Raw genomic sequence first — 14,814 nt, forward strand, 5'->3', positions numbered from 1 at the left:
AGGAAAAAGTTCAGTTTAGGGTTTAAAACCCTAATGCTGACTAAAAGGAAAATTCAGTTTAGGGTTTAAAACCCTAATGCTGATTGCATGGAAAAGCTCAGTTTAGAGTTTAAAACTCTAATGTTGGCTGAAAGGAAAAAGTTCAGTTTAGGGTTTAAAACCCTAATGCTGACTAAAAGGGAAAATTCAGTTTAGGGTTTAAAACCCTAATGCTGATTGCATGGAAAAGCTCAGTTTAGAGTTTAAAACTCTAATGCTGGCTGAAAGGAAAAAGTTCAGTTTAGGGTTTAAAACCCTAATGCTGACTAAAAGGAAAATTCAGTTTAGGGTTTAAAACCCTAATGTTGATTGCATGGAAAAGCTCAGTTTAGAGTTTAAAACTCTAATGCTGGCTGAAAGGAAAAAGTTCAGTTTAGGGTTTAAAACCCTAATGCTGACTAAAAGGAAAATTCAGTTTAGGGTTTAAAACCCTAATGCTGATTGCATGGAAAAGCTCAGTTTAGAGTTTAAAACTCTAATGCTGGCTGAAAGGAAAAAGTTCAGTTTAGGGTTTAAAACCCTAATGCTGACTAAAAGGAAAATTCAGTTTAGGGTTTAAAACCCTAATGCTGATTGCATGGAAAAGCTCAGTTTAGAGTTTAAAACTCTAATGCTGGCTGAAAGGAAAAAGTTCAGTTTAGGGTTTAAAACCCTAATGCTGACTAAAAGGAAAATTCAGTTTAGGGTTTAAAACCCTAATGCTGATTGCATGGAAAAGCTCAGTTTAGAGTTTAAAACTCTAATGCTGGCTGAAAGGAAAAAGTTCAGTTTAGGGTTTAAAACCCTAATGCTGACTAAAAGGAAAATTCAGTTTAGGGTTTAAAACCCTAATGCTGATTGTATGGAAAAAGCTCAGTTTAGAGTTTAAAACTCTAATGCTGGCTGGAAGGAAAAAGTTCAGTTTAGGGTTTAAAACCCTAACGTTGACTGGCTGGGGATAAAGCTCGAGAATACTACACGATCTTTTTTTTTTTTTTTGAGTTTTCTTGTTTTAATAGAAGATAAAAGGGAGTTTTGCGGGAACTTACCTTTTGAGTGAATTCCTTATTGCCAAAATATTTCTTGTACCCGTGTACCTTCTTCTTTGGGCGACACCCGCTTCTTGCATGGTTGTCTTGGATCATTCCTGTTTCAACTTTTCAGACAAAGAAAAATTGTTAGTTCGGAAACGACGGTTGGTTCGGTGACCTTGATCGTTCCCAATTGCTTTGTTGCGTCTCTATTTCTGTTGCGAAGTCCCGCCATTGATTTGATTCGAATGGCGAAACCTTTAGACTGCTCAGGCTTGTATTTCCGGATTCTGTGATGATTTGCCTCGTAAGGCCTCTTTTTTTGTCCCGTTTTGATTGAAGGTTCTCAACGGGGATTTTATTGGAGGTGTTCTGTGGGAACTTGTACAAAAGGAAGCTATGTGGGGGGGAATATTTACAAAGTGGATCCTTTGTGCGGATTCTGTACAATGGGGTGTGCTGGGTTTTTATTTCAAAATGGGTTTCCCAGGGTTTGTTGGGGTAAGCTTGTTGGGGAATATTTACAAAAGGACTCGCTGGGTATGTGCTGATGAAATTCCAACGGGGATTTTTTTTTTATACTGGGGAGACTTTGTGGGAGATTGTACAAAAGAGAAACTCTGTGGGGTTTTGTACAGGGGGAGACTTTGTGGGGATTTGTCCGAAGGTGGACTTGCTGGGGAAGATTTCAAGATTTCTCTCTTTTTCCTTTCTCCGGAACACCATCAAGCGTCATGATTCATCATGCTTGGGTAATCATATCAACGAGATGAGGTGCTTTCCTCCATGAGACGAGATTTCGTGCAAACAAACCTGCCACTTGTCCTTTCCGGTGTGTCCTGAACTCGGGGTTAAAATGCAAAAGGGATTCGAAAAGAAACAAAGAATGGGGAAAACAAATCAGAAAAGGAATACCCTTTTCGGGATGAGAAAGACTTATCTGAGGAAGATAACGCTGGCTTTAAATGACATGACATGCTTTTTGGACTGGACGTCTGACCTTCTAAGAGCTTGCGTTTTCCTGAACCAGAACGGATCTGTGATTCCAAACTGGTGGCACTCTGCCGAAACTTTCTTGGGATGGCGTCATTCTTTTTCGGCCAACAGCGCCCTTTGCGGGTTTTCGCTGGCTGACCTCTCTCATTTCTCTTCCTGTCATCGCTTGATAGCACTCTTTGCGAGTTTTTACTAAACAAGCTCTCTCATTTTGGTTTCTCTACTCCCGTCGCCTCGTGGTGCCCGAAGGTTTTCACCGCCGAGACTCTCTCATTTTATCTTTCTCAATTCAGAGTGTGCTGGTCTCCATTTGTGACGCTTATTGGTCCCCCACCATATTTGGTAATTGATTTGAAGGTTTGTGCTTGGTAAAGAAAAGGTAGATGATACTAACTTCTAAACTGCTCGACGTGCCCCGGTTTCAATTTCAGGTGAATGGGATTTTATTGTTGGTGTGACTGAACCTCAGGGAGAGGCTGCCTACGTATCCTTTCGGAATCAAGTCAAACGTAGTTCAGGCCTCAATCAAATTTTATTTTTTGTTTTTGTTTCTTTGTTTTTTTTTTGTTTTTTTGTTTTTGTTTTTCTTCTTTTTTTTCTTTTTGTAGAGAGGATTGGGTAGTGTTTGGGGAGTAGTGGGGAATAACACCTTCGCCATTTTCAAATGTGTCAGGACCACTGGAGTATGATTTAGACGTAGTACCTCTTGACTGCATCTGCATTTACTGCTGTGTCGGGGTCATTTCCTTCGATATCACCTAAATACAATGCTCCTCGCGGCAGTTTCTTCCTTACAATGTATGGGCCTTTCCAATTTGGGGCAAACTTTCCTTTTGCTTCTTCATGATGCGGCAGAATACGCCTTAGTACCAGCTGACCTACTTCGAAATTCCGGGGTCGGACTTTCTTGTTGTAAGCACGGGCCATCCTTCGTTGGTATAACTGTCCGTGACAAACTGCGGCCATTCGCTTTTCATCAATCAACGTCAATTGCTCCAGTCGAGCCTTAACCCACTCGCTGTCTTCGATTTCTGCTTCGACAATGATTCGAAGCGAAGGAATCTCTACCTCTACTGGTATTACAACCTCGGTCCCATAAACCAAAAGATAAGGAGTCGCTCCCACCGATGTGCGTACTGTAGTGCGGTACCCCAACAATGCAAAAGGTAACTGCTCATGCCACTGTCGGGAACTTTGTATTGTTTTCCTCAAAATCTTCTTGATGTTTTTATTTGCAGCTTCCACAGCACCATTGGCTTTCGGCCGATAAGGAGTGGAATTCCTATGCGTTATCTTGAATTGCTCGCATACATCTCCCATCAAGTGACTGTTCAAGTTTGCTGCATTATCTGTAATGATAGTCGCAGGAATACCGAAGCGACAGATAAGATTTGAGTGTACAAAATCCACCACAGCTTTCTTAGTGACCGACTTGAGAGTGACGGCTTCTACCCATTTTGTGAAGTAATCGATGGCAACCAGTATAAACCTGTGTCCATTCGAAGCCTTTGGTTCAATTGGTCCAATGACGTCCATGCCCCAAGCGACAAATGGCCAAGGTGCAGACATGGGATGCAGTTCCGTGGGAGGTGCATGAATCAAATCACCGTGCACCTGACACTGATGACATTTCCGAACGAAGCTAAAGCAATCCTTTTCCATGGTCATCCAGTAATAACCTGCTCTAAGGATTTTCTTCGCTAAGACATACCCGTTCATGTGAGGTCCGCACACACCTGCGTGTACTTCGTGCATGATTTTCCTCGCTTCCTCGACATCGACACATCTTAGGAGATTGAGGTCCGGGGTCCTCTTATATAACAATTCACCGCTCAAAAAGAAACCACTTGCATGTCGCCTAATGGTCCTCTTTTGATCTCCAGTAGCGTGCTCGGGGTATTCTTGCGTCTTCAGGAACCTCTTGATGTCATGGTACCAAGGCTGCGTATTTGATCCCGCCTCGATTACACTGCAGTAACCGTGTCTTTCCTTGATTTGGATTTCCAAAGGATCGACGTGGGCGTTGCCCGGGTAGGGTAGCATTGAAGCCAAAGTAGCAAGTGCATCTGCCAGTTCATTGTGACACCTCGGAATGTACCTGAATTCTATTGATGTAAAGCGCTTGCTGAGGTCCTCCACATGTTGTCGGTATGGGATAAGTTTGACATCCCGAGTTTCCCATTCGCCTTGAGCTTGCCGGATGATCAGGTCAGAATCTCCCATAATCAGTAAGTCTTCGACATCCTGGTCGATTGCCATATGCATGCCCATGATGCAGGCTTCATACTCAGCTGTATTATTTGTGCAAAAGAAACGCAGTCTAGCTGTGGCGGGATAATGCTGACCGGAAGGCGAGATCAAGATTGCCCCAATCCCTACACCCTTTGCGTTCACGGCTCCGTCAAAGAACATCTTCCAAACATGTGCTTCCTCCGAGATCACTTCTACGGTGTTTACCTCTTCGTCTGGAAAGTAGGTATCCAATGGATGGTATTCCTCATCAACCAGATTTTCGGCCAAATGATCTGCTAACGCCTGGGCTTTCATCGCCGTGCGGGTGACATAAACTATGTCGAATTCCGTAAGCAAAATTTGCCATTTAGCCAGTCTCCCAGTAGGCATTGGTTTCTGGAATATATACTTCAAAGGATCCAACCTGCTTATGAGGAATGTAGTGTGGGCTTGGAGATAATGTCTCAGCTTTTGTGCAACCCATGTGAGAGCGCAACATGTCCTTTCCAGCAGAGTGTATTTGGCCTCGTAGCCGGTGAATTTCTTGCTCAAGTAGTAGATTGCTTGCTCCTTCTTTCCGGTTACGTCGTGTTGCCCGAGGACGCAGCCGAAAGAGTTCTCCAAGACTGTCAGATACAAGAAAAGTGGCCTCCCTGGTTCTGGAGGGACCAAGACTGGGGGATTCGAAAGGTATTCTTTGACTTTATCAAAGGCTTCTTGACACTCCGTTGTCCACTTAATCGCCGCATCTTTCCTTAACAGCTTGAATATGGGCTCACACGTGCTTGTCAGCTGGGCAATAAACCGACTGATGTAGTTCAACCTGCCCAAAAGACTCATCACGTCTTTCTTTGTTCTTGGAGGAGGCAAATCTCTGATGGATTTTATCTTAGTTGGATCTAGCTCGATACCTCTCCTGCTTACGATGAAACCCAAAAGTTTGCCCGACGGAACTCCGAAAGCGCATTTGGCTGGATTTAGCTTCAAGTCATACTTCCTTAGCCTCTCGAAGAATTTCCTCAAGTCTTGGATGTGGTTATCCTGCGTCCTGGACTTGACTATCACATCGTCCACGTACACCTCTATTTCCTGATGCATCATGTCATGGAAAATGGCGGTCATGGCCCTCATGTAAGTAGCCCCAGCATTCTTTAGACCAAATGGCATGACCCGGTAACAGTAGGTGCCCCAAGGCGTGGTGAAGGCAGTTTTCTCGGCGTCTTCTTCATCCATCAATACCTGGTGATACCCAGCATAACAATCTACGAAAGACTGTATCTCGTGTTTGGCACAATTGTCAACGAGGATGTGGATGTTGGGCAGCGGGAAGTTATCTTTGGGACTTGCTCTGTTCAGATCTCGGTAATCTACACATACCCGAGTTTTCCCGTCCTTTTTTGGTACTGGAACCACATTTGCCAACCATGTTGTATATTGGACTACCCGGATCACTCCTGTTTTCAGTTGCTTGGTGATCTCCTCCTTGATCTTGTCACTGACCTCAGTTTTGAACCTTCGTTGCTTTTGTTGAACTGGAGGACAATCAGGATGAATCGGCAATTTATGAACCACCAGATCAACACCTAGTCCCGGCATGTCATCATATGACCAAGCAAACACATCTTTGAATTCAAAAAGAAGTTGAATTATCGCCTCTCGCATTTTCTTGTCCGTGTGAATGCTTATCTTGGTCTCCCGGATTTCTTCCGGGGTTCCTAAATTTACCGGTTCAGTGTCATTCAGATTTGGCTTAGGTTTATTCTCGAAATATTCCAACTCTCGGTTTATTTCCCTAAAAGCCTCTTCCGCATCATATTCTGGTTCTGGGTTCATTAATTCGCAGTTAAATAACTCATTGTGATCTGGGCGTGAAGTCCGCAAGCATGTCATATTTAAAGCCGCATTATTAGGACTGAAAAGGAAGATAAGAGGAAAAGTAATAAAAATCAGAACAAAAGAAAGAATAGGAAAGCAATGATGAGTTTTTTTTTTTTTATATTTTCTTTGGAGAGTTGGAAGACAACAATGTTTACAACTAGGAATTCAAAACAACAATTGAAAAGAAGAAAAACGTTCAAGTTATGCCCCGGAGATAACTTGTGATACAGGAAAGGTGGCAGGACAGGTCTACCCGGACTTCCGTCTAGTCGGGAATGGCGTGGCCTCCCAGTTTTGGAGTTTGGCGTTTGGCCCCATGTACATCATCTCAGCAGTGCTTGTGCCTTCGCCTGGTTGAACCATATGGACCTCGTAAAGCATTTCTCTCATCGCCCCACATATTTCCTCGATTTCCTCAGCTGTGAAGACTTCATCATCTTCTTCTTCAGCGTACCTTGGTCCGATGAAAGTTGCATATAAATCCGGCAGTGGTTGAGGCAGCTTCCAGCCCTTATTTCTCCTTTTCTTTGCCCATTTTTCGTCTACTGGAGTAGGTTTGAAACCTAGTCCAAAAGGTTTCTTGATGACTGGCAAAGTAACGGGTTCTGTTATTCCCTGAAGGGTTCGTCCAAGTCCCTTCCCTGGCCTAAATCCGTGCCGGATCATCTCTTTGGCCACCATGACCGAGGCGTTAGATAAGAAAGGCTGGGGGCAAGGTATTCCCTCTTCGTGCTGCTCTGCCAGTACAATCTCGAAAGCTTGATACACCGTATGTTTGCTTCCTTCTCTTGGTTCAAGGTACGGGATGGATAGGTCCCGATAAATGGCATGGTCATCTTCCCCATGGACCACGATCTCTCGGTCTTCGTACTCGAACTTCACCATCTGGTGAAGAGTGGAAGGCACGGCTCCTGTCGCATGGATCCAAGGCCTGCCAAGGAGGAAATTGTAGGATGTGTCCATGTCGATCACCTGGAAGGTTACTCGAAATTCGACTGGTCCTATGACCAACAATAGGTCTATTTCTCCCATGGTGTCTCTCTTGATGCCGTCGAAAGCTCTCACGCAGACATTGTTGGGTCGGATTCTTTCGGCCCCAATTTCCATTCTTTGCAGCGTGGAGAGCGGGCAAATGTCAACGCCTGAGCCTCCATCCAACATTACCCTCTTGACATAATAGTCTTCGCATTTAACTGTTAGATGCAAAAGCCTTGTTGTGTGCCGCTCCTTCCGGGGGTAAATCATTCTTGCTGAAAGAGATTTGGTTGACGGCGAAGAATCTTTCTGTCATCCGCTCTAGTTGCTCCACCGAGGTTTCAACCGGTATATATGCTTCATTCAGGGTTTTCAGCAGGATCTTTTGATGCTCGGTTGACCTCATCAATAATGACAGCATGGATACTTGCTCATGGTGCTTGCGCAGCTGATCTATCACTTCGTAATTCGGCATCTTCATTTGTTGGAAGAACACTTCCGCTTCTTCAACACTCACGGGCTTCTTTGGAGGGAAGCGCCTTTGTGTGGCGTTGTTCAGTTCTTGGGTATTTGAGTACCCTCCAATGAAAGTATTTTCTGGAAGTTCTCCCATGACCTCTTTACCTTTGTACATCACCAAAGTCTTTTGATAATTCCACGGCACTGTGGACGGGTTGGTCATTGGCTTTTGTGGCACGCGTCCGATAACCACTGGCTCATTCAGCCGAGGTGGTTGAATCGTCCCCCGGACCACATAGGCCCCTTTTGGCACGTACATAGGTTTTGTCTTTTTGATCCCGAAGTTCTGCGTCTTCTCGGCTTGACCTCGTGGTATGTAAAGAACTCCACCCTTTGCTGGTACCACTTTCTTCTCCATCTTCTTTTCAGGTTTGCTCTTTACAGCCTTGGCCTCCTCCCCCTTTTCTGATTTCTGGTCTATTTCAGGCCTCTTCCCTGTGTCGACAATGGCAATTATGGCTTTCAAAGCAGGGTCGAACTCTTTGTCTTCACAAATCATGCCGATCAGCGGCCCATTATTGTGAGCGGGCAATGGATTGTTAGTCACATTTGGGATCTCTTCGTCCCTTAGCACTATTTTCCCCTGCTCTATCAAATTTTCGACCACTCTTTTCAATGACCAGCAGTCGTTTGTATCATGTCCCTCGGCCCCTGAATGATAGGCGCATCTGACTCCGGCTTTGTAAGAAGGAGATGTCGGGTTTTGCCTCGTTTGGGGAATTGGTTGCAAGAAACCCAACTGGACTAGCTTAGGGAACAATGTAGAGTATTGTTCACCGATGGGCGTGAAAGTCCGCCGTCGAGGTGGCTCCTGGGGGCGGTAGTTATTCTGCGGGGGTTGTGGGTTATAGTGGTTGCGGTAAGGAGGCTGATTTCTGGGAGGTGGAGCTGGGCCTCGGTTGGCTTGTTGTGGTGGATGGTTATAAGGTTGGGCATTCATGACCATATAAGGTTGATGAGCATATGCCAAATTTGAGTGGGGGTAGTAGTGGCGTGGGGCTCTTTCCGGAAAATGGGGCCTGGGATGACGATACTCCCTTGCTTCAGAGGCTGCCATAGTCGTTTCTTCTTTTTTCTTCCCCCTTGTCGTTCCTCCAAACCCGCTTTGGACGGCCTGAGAGGTTGCCCTTATGGCTGCTTGACTCAGAATCCTTCCCGTTTTCAAACCATTTTCCACCATCTCTCCAATCTTGATCGCTTCCGCGAATGGCTTACCCATGGCCGACATCATGTTTTGGAAATAGTCAGACTCTTGAGCCTGGAGAAAGGTAGTGACCATTTCCACTTCATCCATGGGAGGCTTCACTCTCGACGCCTGTTCACGCCACTTAATAGCATACTCTCTAAAGCTTTCCGAAGGCTTCTTCTTCAAATTCGACAGAGAGTTTCGGTCTGGCGCAATGTCGATGTTATACTGGAATTGTTTTACAAAATCTCTGGCGAGATCATCCCATATATGCCATCGGGACATTTCCTGATCCATATACCATTCCGAAGCTATCCCTACTAGACTTTCCCCAAAGTATGCCATTAGCAGTTCTTCTTTTCCGCCGGCTCCCCGCAATTGGTTGCAGTATTTCTTAAGATGTGCAATGGGGTCACCGTGCCCATCGTATTTCTCAAACTTGGGGGTCTTGAAACCCGTTGGCAGGTGCACGTGAGGAAACATGCACAGGTCGGCGTAAGAGACGCTCTTTTGCCCGCTCAATCCTTGCATATTCTTCAGACTTTGTTCAAGGCTTCTCATCCTTTTGGCAATCTCATTTTGTTCTGCAAATCTGGGGTTCTGATCCTGCCCGGGTGCAAGCTCGCACTGAGGCGGTAGAGGATTAGTATTGGTAGCGAACCTAGTTGGTTCCATTGAGAACGATGGTGCTTGGAATGTAAAAGAAGATGAGTCAAAGCTTGGCTTGTATGCGGCAGGCTGTGCCGTAACCGGGCAAGGCGATGCAGTAAAGATGTTCATGCTTGCATCAGTGGCCGACATTCGGGGATGAGGCTCAGAAGGTGATCCAGCAGAGAAGGCGGAGGTGGCTGGGTAACCAAATGGGGTAGCAGGGTAATTTATGGGGACATTAGAAGTCCCACTTGACCTGGAGAATAATTCAGGGAATCCGGGGATGACACTTGGCGGCTCTTTCCCATTGTTCCAGTCATCCAACATTTCCAACATGCGGAGCCGTAGGATTCTATTTTCCTCCGCAGTTGCGGATTCAGGTGTGAGGACGGCTGAGATTGAGCTTTCCTCGGAGACGGGGACTGTTTGCAATGGAATTTCCGAAGACATTTCCACACTTCCCTTTGACCTGGTGAAGTAAGTGTGAGTACTGCTTCTGGCCCTAACAACAGGTAATTGAACACTTCTCCTTGACCTCGTGAAGTACGAGTGCGAGGCCAGACTTTCACCAAACCAACCGTCTTTCCAAAAACCCTGGAAAAATGCTCAATGACAAACGCACGGTTAATTTGCAGCAAATAACAGATAGTTAATCTCACGTTGGGCATGATGCACCTATACAGTTAAGTGGATTACTATATGTTTGCTACAAGAGCATGCGTCATTCCGGTATTTTTCCTCTTATTAGTCTTTCCCTTTTTTCTTTTCTCTTCTTTTTCTCTTTTGTTTTCCTTTTATTTTATTTTTTTTTATTTTGCAGTAAAAGAAATGCGACCGGATCCGATGAGGATTGCCTACGTATCACGATGCCTACGTGAATCAGATCATTACGTAGTTCGAAAAACACGAATGAGCGTAAAAGAAACAACCTCTTTATTGTTGAAACGTTCTATTACAAGCTACATTTTGCAAAAGAAAGAGCAAACTTTGAAAATAAACCTAGACTCAAAATAGACTGAAAATCACCCTGATGGAAAAACAGGCAGAAGATGCTAAGATACAGATTTGACCTATGAATGCATTATGGTTTTAAAAATTGGTTTCCGCGGGGCATCGTTCGGCCTCGCCGCGGTCCTAGGCGTGAGATCCCTCTCAAGTTGCTCTAGCTCGTGCATAGTCTGCTTGACATAAACCATTACTGCCGAGAGGAAGGTAACACTGGACATGTTCTCACATCGTAGACATCGTCTGGTGATGGCGTGGGCAATGGCTTTGATCCTATCTCTGGTTTGCTTCTTCTCTACAAGCAGGTGCTTTATCTGATCGCTGCATATCTTGAAGACTTGAACATCTTGTACGTGTTGATGCTTCAATCGCCGTACTTCCAACTTCATCTGGGCTATTGAGTCATACCAGTATCTGCTCTCAATTTGGAAATCCTTGGCCCGACTAGCTGCTTTGATCTCAAGTGCTGCCATCTCTCTCTTTATTTTAGCAACAGTCTTCTCGTGGTCGCCTTCCAATTGATTCAGGTATCTGCGATGCTTATCTGCTCTTGTATCCCACTGTGCCTTGAACTCTGCTATGATGTTTTCAGATTTCTCCAAGCCATCTCGCCATTCCCTGATTTCACCTTTTAGCCCTTTTATCAGCTGCTCGTCCGATCGACGCCTTGGTTGTCTATCTGCATCCAACCTTATCTGTTTGATCTGGGCTCTGAGCATTTCATTTTCTTGAGTTAACCTGTTCCGCTCTCCCAGATCGGTAGCAATTTGCACGCTGTGCTCGTATTTCATGGCCTTCTACTTGTTGCTTTAATCTGCTGATTTCGGCACAATAACCTCTTTCCTTTGCTAACCAATCCCAATGCCTTTGCGATGACTCGGTGAAATCCCGGATGTGGGGTCTCTTAGCTGGCCTTTCATGCTCGAGTTCCCTTCTATACCATGCAAGGTAACCTGGCGCCGTTTCTCCCTTGGCTCGATCCCGCACGCAAGTATCTGATTTCAAATATTGACCCTCATTCCAGATTTGGCGAATCTTCGCTTCTGGGAACTGTCCGTTAGGACTTATCTCAACTGTTTGAGCGCTAAGATCTTCCTCATGAGGTACTGTCTGGCATCTTCCGAACTGTCTCAAAACTCGGCCGGGTGCGTAAGGTTGAATGCTCTTAAGCCCCATCAGTAAGAAATGAGTTTTAGCCGCCGACATATATAAGATCTCATCAACAGGCAACCATCCCAACGTCCATTGTATTTGGCTGGCAGTAAGAGCTTGCAAGAACGAGGTCCATGCCAGGACTCCTTTGGGCCAAATGATCTCTCTGGTTCTCGTGTAAGATTCTTCTATGCGGGTCTTTTCCGGGGAACCATGGCTCAACATCCCGGAATGATGGCAGAGGTGCTCGGTCATCCATATCTGTAGGAGCAAGTTACAACCTTCGAAGAAATTTCCCCCAGCTTTACAAGCTGCGAGAGCTCGAAAGATGTCAGATACCACCATTGGCGCGAGAGTACTGTCACTTTGCGTGAGTAAAGTGCTGACGACCCCAGATATCTTCAAATCAATGTTTCCATCTTTTCTCGGAAATACCAGAAGACCCAGGAACATTATCATGAACGCCACCCGTCTGTGCTCGTCCCACTTCTGACGAACTCCTTTGCTGCACAGTTTGTTGATTGGATTATTGAATCCCCCCTCGTGACCGTATCTATCATATATGAAGCATGGAGTACAGAATCCGGCTGCTAGATCCGGGTTGTGGACTGTTCTAGGTATTTTCAATGAATCCAGGAACCGATGTACCGTGACGACTCTTGGGGCGACCAAGTATTTTTCCTTCAACGGAAGTTCAGTATTCCCGATGTATCCGGCCATTTCTTCCAAAGTTGGGGTGAGCTCAAAATCAGAGAAATGGAAAACATTGTGCGCCGGGTCCCAATAGGTAACCAAAGCTCTTATGATATCTCCCCGAGGCTGGATTTCCAACAGACCCACAAGACCTTTCAGATTTTTCTTAACCTCATTTTGCCCTTCAACACCTAGATCATTCCACCATAGCCGTAACTTGATAGGGATTTTGGTCATTATTGAAAAATGTTCATTTTGCATCGTGCTCATCCTGCACATTTATTAAGGTGATTTTAACAAAAATGACTGACTCAAAATATTTTACAGAGAGGATCAAGTTTTGAACACGGCCTTTAAACACTTCGGAGACGAAGATTTTAAGGCTGTGCGGGTCTATTGGATAAAAACGCTAAACAAGACCCAAAGGTGGCTGTTTATGCAAAGTCAGCCTTCCGGCGTCCCTTTCGGGAACATTCGGCTATTTATGATAAAACAACGTCACCTGACTTATTTACGACTCTTTTAAAAATTTGACACATCTTTTATTTATTTATTTACTGATTTTTGGCTATTTAGAAAAATGGGGTTGAACCCGACGAGGGTTGCCTACGTATCTCACATCCGGTGAGAATCAAACCGGCGTAGTTCGGGATATCGTAAAATAGGAAAAAATCGAATAAACCTAGAAATCAGGAATGCGTATTTTTTTACATTTAAAGAAACTATTTATTATTATTTTTTTTTTTTATGTCATTTTTTAGGAAAAATTTGGACTATTAGTCTGAATTCATAAAAGGGGTACTACGAAAGAAACAACATTAAAAATAAATACCTTTTCTTTTTTTTTTGATTTTGAAAGTGATAAAAGAAAAATTTTTATATATTTTTTTTATAACTCTCAATAAACAAGACAGTTTTTTTAGAAAAATTCCGGCGAGGTTTTGACACTACTTGGACATTGGTTTTATTTTCCAAAAATAAGTAATTATCTCCCCTACGCTGCTATTTTCCCCCTTTTTTTAGGAACCGGTCGACATGCGGAACCGAAGCAAATAAATGCACAACACAGATAAGAATGCAGCATGATGGTCTTTTCCATTTCAGGTTGCCTGTCCTAGACGAACCCAACCCCTGTGTTGAGTCCCCTAAGTCAAATGCAATATGATGCAAATAAGCGTTCCTACTAGGGATCCGGCATGAAGTTTCGTTATACTAGGTTTAAACCTTGGTATTTGTTCTAGACTGTGTACCCGAGCGGACAACTCGAGTCGAGGAGGGGGCTACGTACCGGGGACCCGCGAGATCGTCCGGCTTTGTAACTTGTCCGACCTCTTTCTTATTTCAGGTATTGACACTAACAGAATAGGGAGTCTCGACCAGCGAGCTTCTCCCCGGAGGTAAGAAAAGAAGGGTTTCGGCACAGTTTATATACAGTTCAGATAATATCAAAAGCGGTAAAAGACAACATTTAGCACTTTTATGCAAAACATGTAATAAAGATCAGATAATAAGCCAGATATAACAATTATTCTAAGCTCGAATTCTTGGACCCTGAACCAGTGGTTCTGGGTCACAATCCCCAGCAGAGTCGCCAGAGCTGTCACACCTCCTTTTTGCGCGCCCGGCCCCGAAGGGTTAAATGCGCGGGTGGAGTTTTTCCAATTTAAGTGACAATATTCGAAATGGGATTATTTATTTAATTCAGAGTCGCCACTTGGGAAAGGTTTGGCTTTTGGTGTCCCAAGTCACCGGTTTATCTTGAATCCCAAATCGAGGAAATTTTCGACTTTTCCAAATGAAGTCTGCGAACCAGAAATTCTAAGTAAGGAATTCTGTTGACCCGAGGGAAGGTGTTAGGCACCCTCGAATCCCGTGGTTCTAGCACGGTCGCTTAAATTGTTATAATGGCTAAATATCTGATTTAAATACAGGTTGTGACTTATGTGCTTTTATTAAGTTTAAACCGCTTTTATTATTATCATTTATTTTATAGAATTGCAACGTCGTGAAAATGCGTCTCGAACCACGTCACAATCAATGCACCCGTAGTTGTTAACACATTTTGACTCCGTTGAGACTTGGATTTGGGTCACATCAATGTGCACCCGATTTTAAGAATATAATTCACTTAAAGTCGCGCCTAAAGAATCTAAACGCGTTATTATCTTTGGGGAAGGCAGTGGAATTCACTAAACAGTCCGTCCCAAATTCTAAGTATTTATCATGATCAATTATTGAGGGCCCCGCAATTTGCATTTTTATTCGGCGAGGCTCGTCTCATTATTTTAGAAGGGTACCCTACAGTGGCTATATTTCTACTACGTTTATCTTTAAAGAGAAGGATGATGCCGAACTTTGCTTGTTTGAACAAATACAGACTGAATCCTTATTATGTCTGTCGAACCTAAACTTGTTTGATTACCTGATTGATTGTTTATGAGGTGAGGGTTACCTCATGCTTTGTCTTCATCGAGTGAA

The sequence above is a fragment of the Nicotiana sylvestris genome, chromosome 3 (assembly GCF_000393655.2).
Source record: "Nicotiana sylvestris chromosome 3, ASM39365v2, whole genome shotgun sequence".
NCBI lineage: Eukaryota > Viridiplantae > Streptophyta > Magnoliopsida > Solanales > Solanaceae > Nicotiana > Nicotiana sylvestris.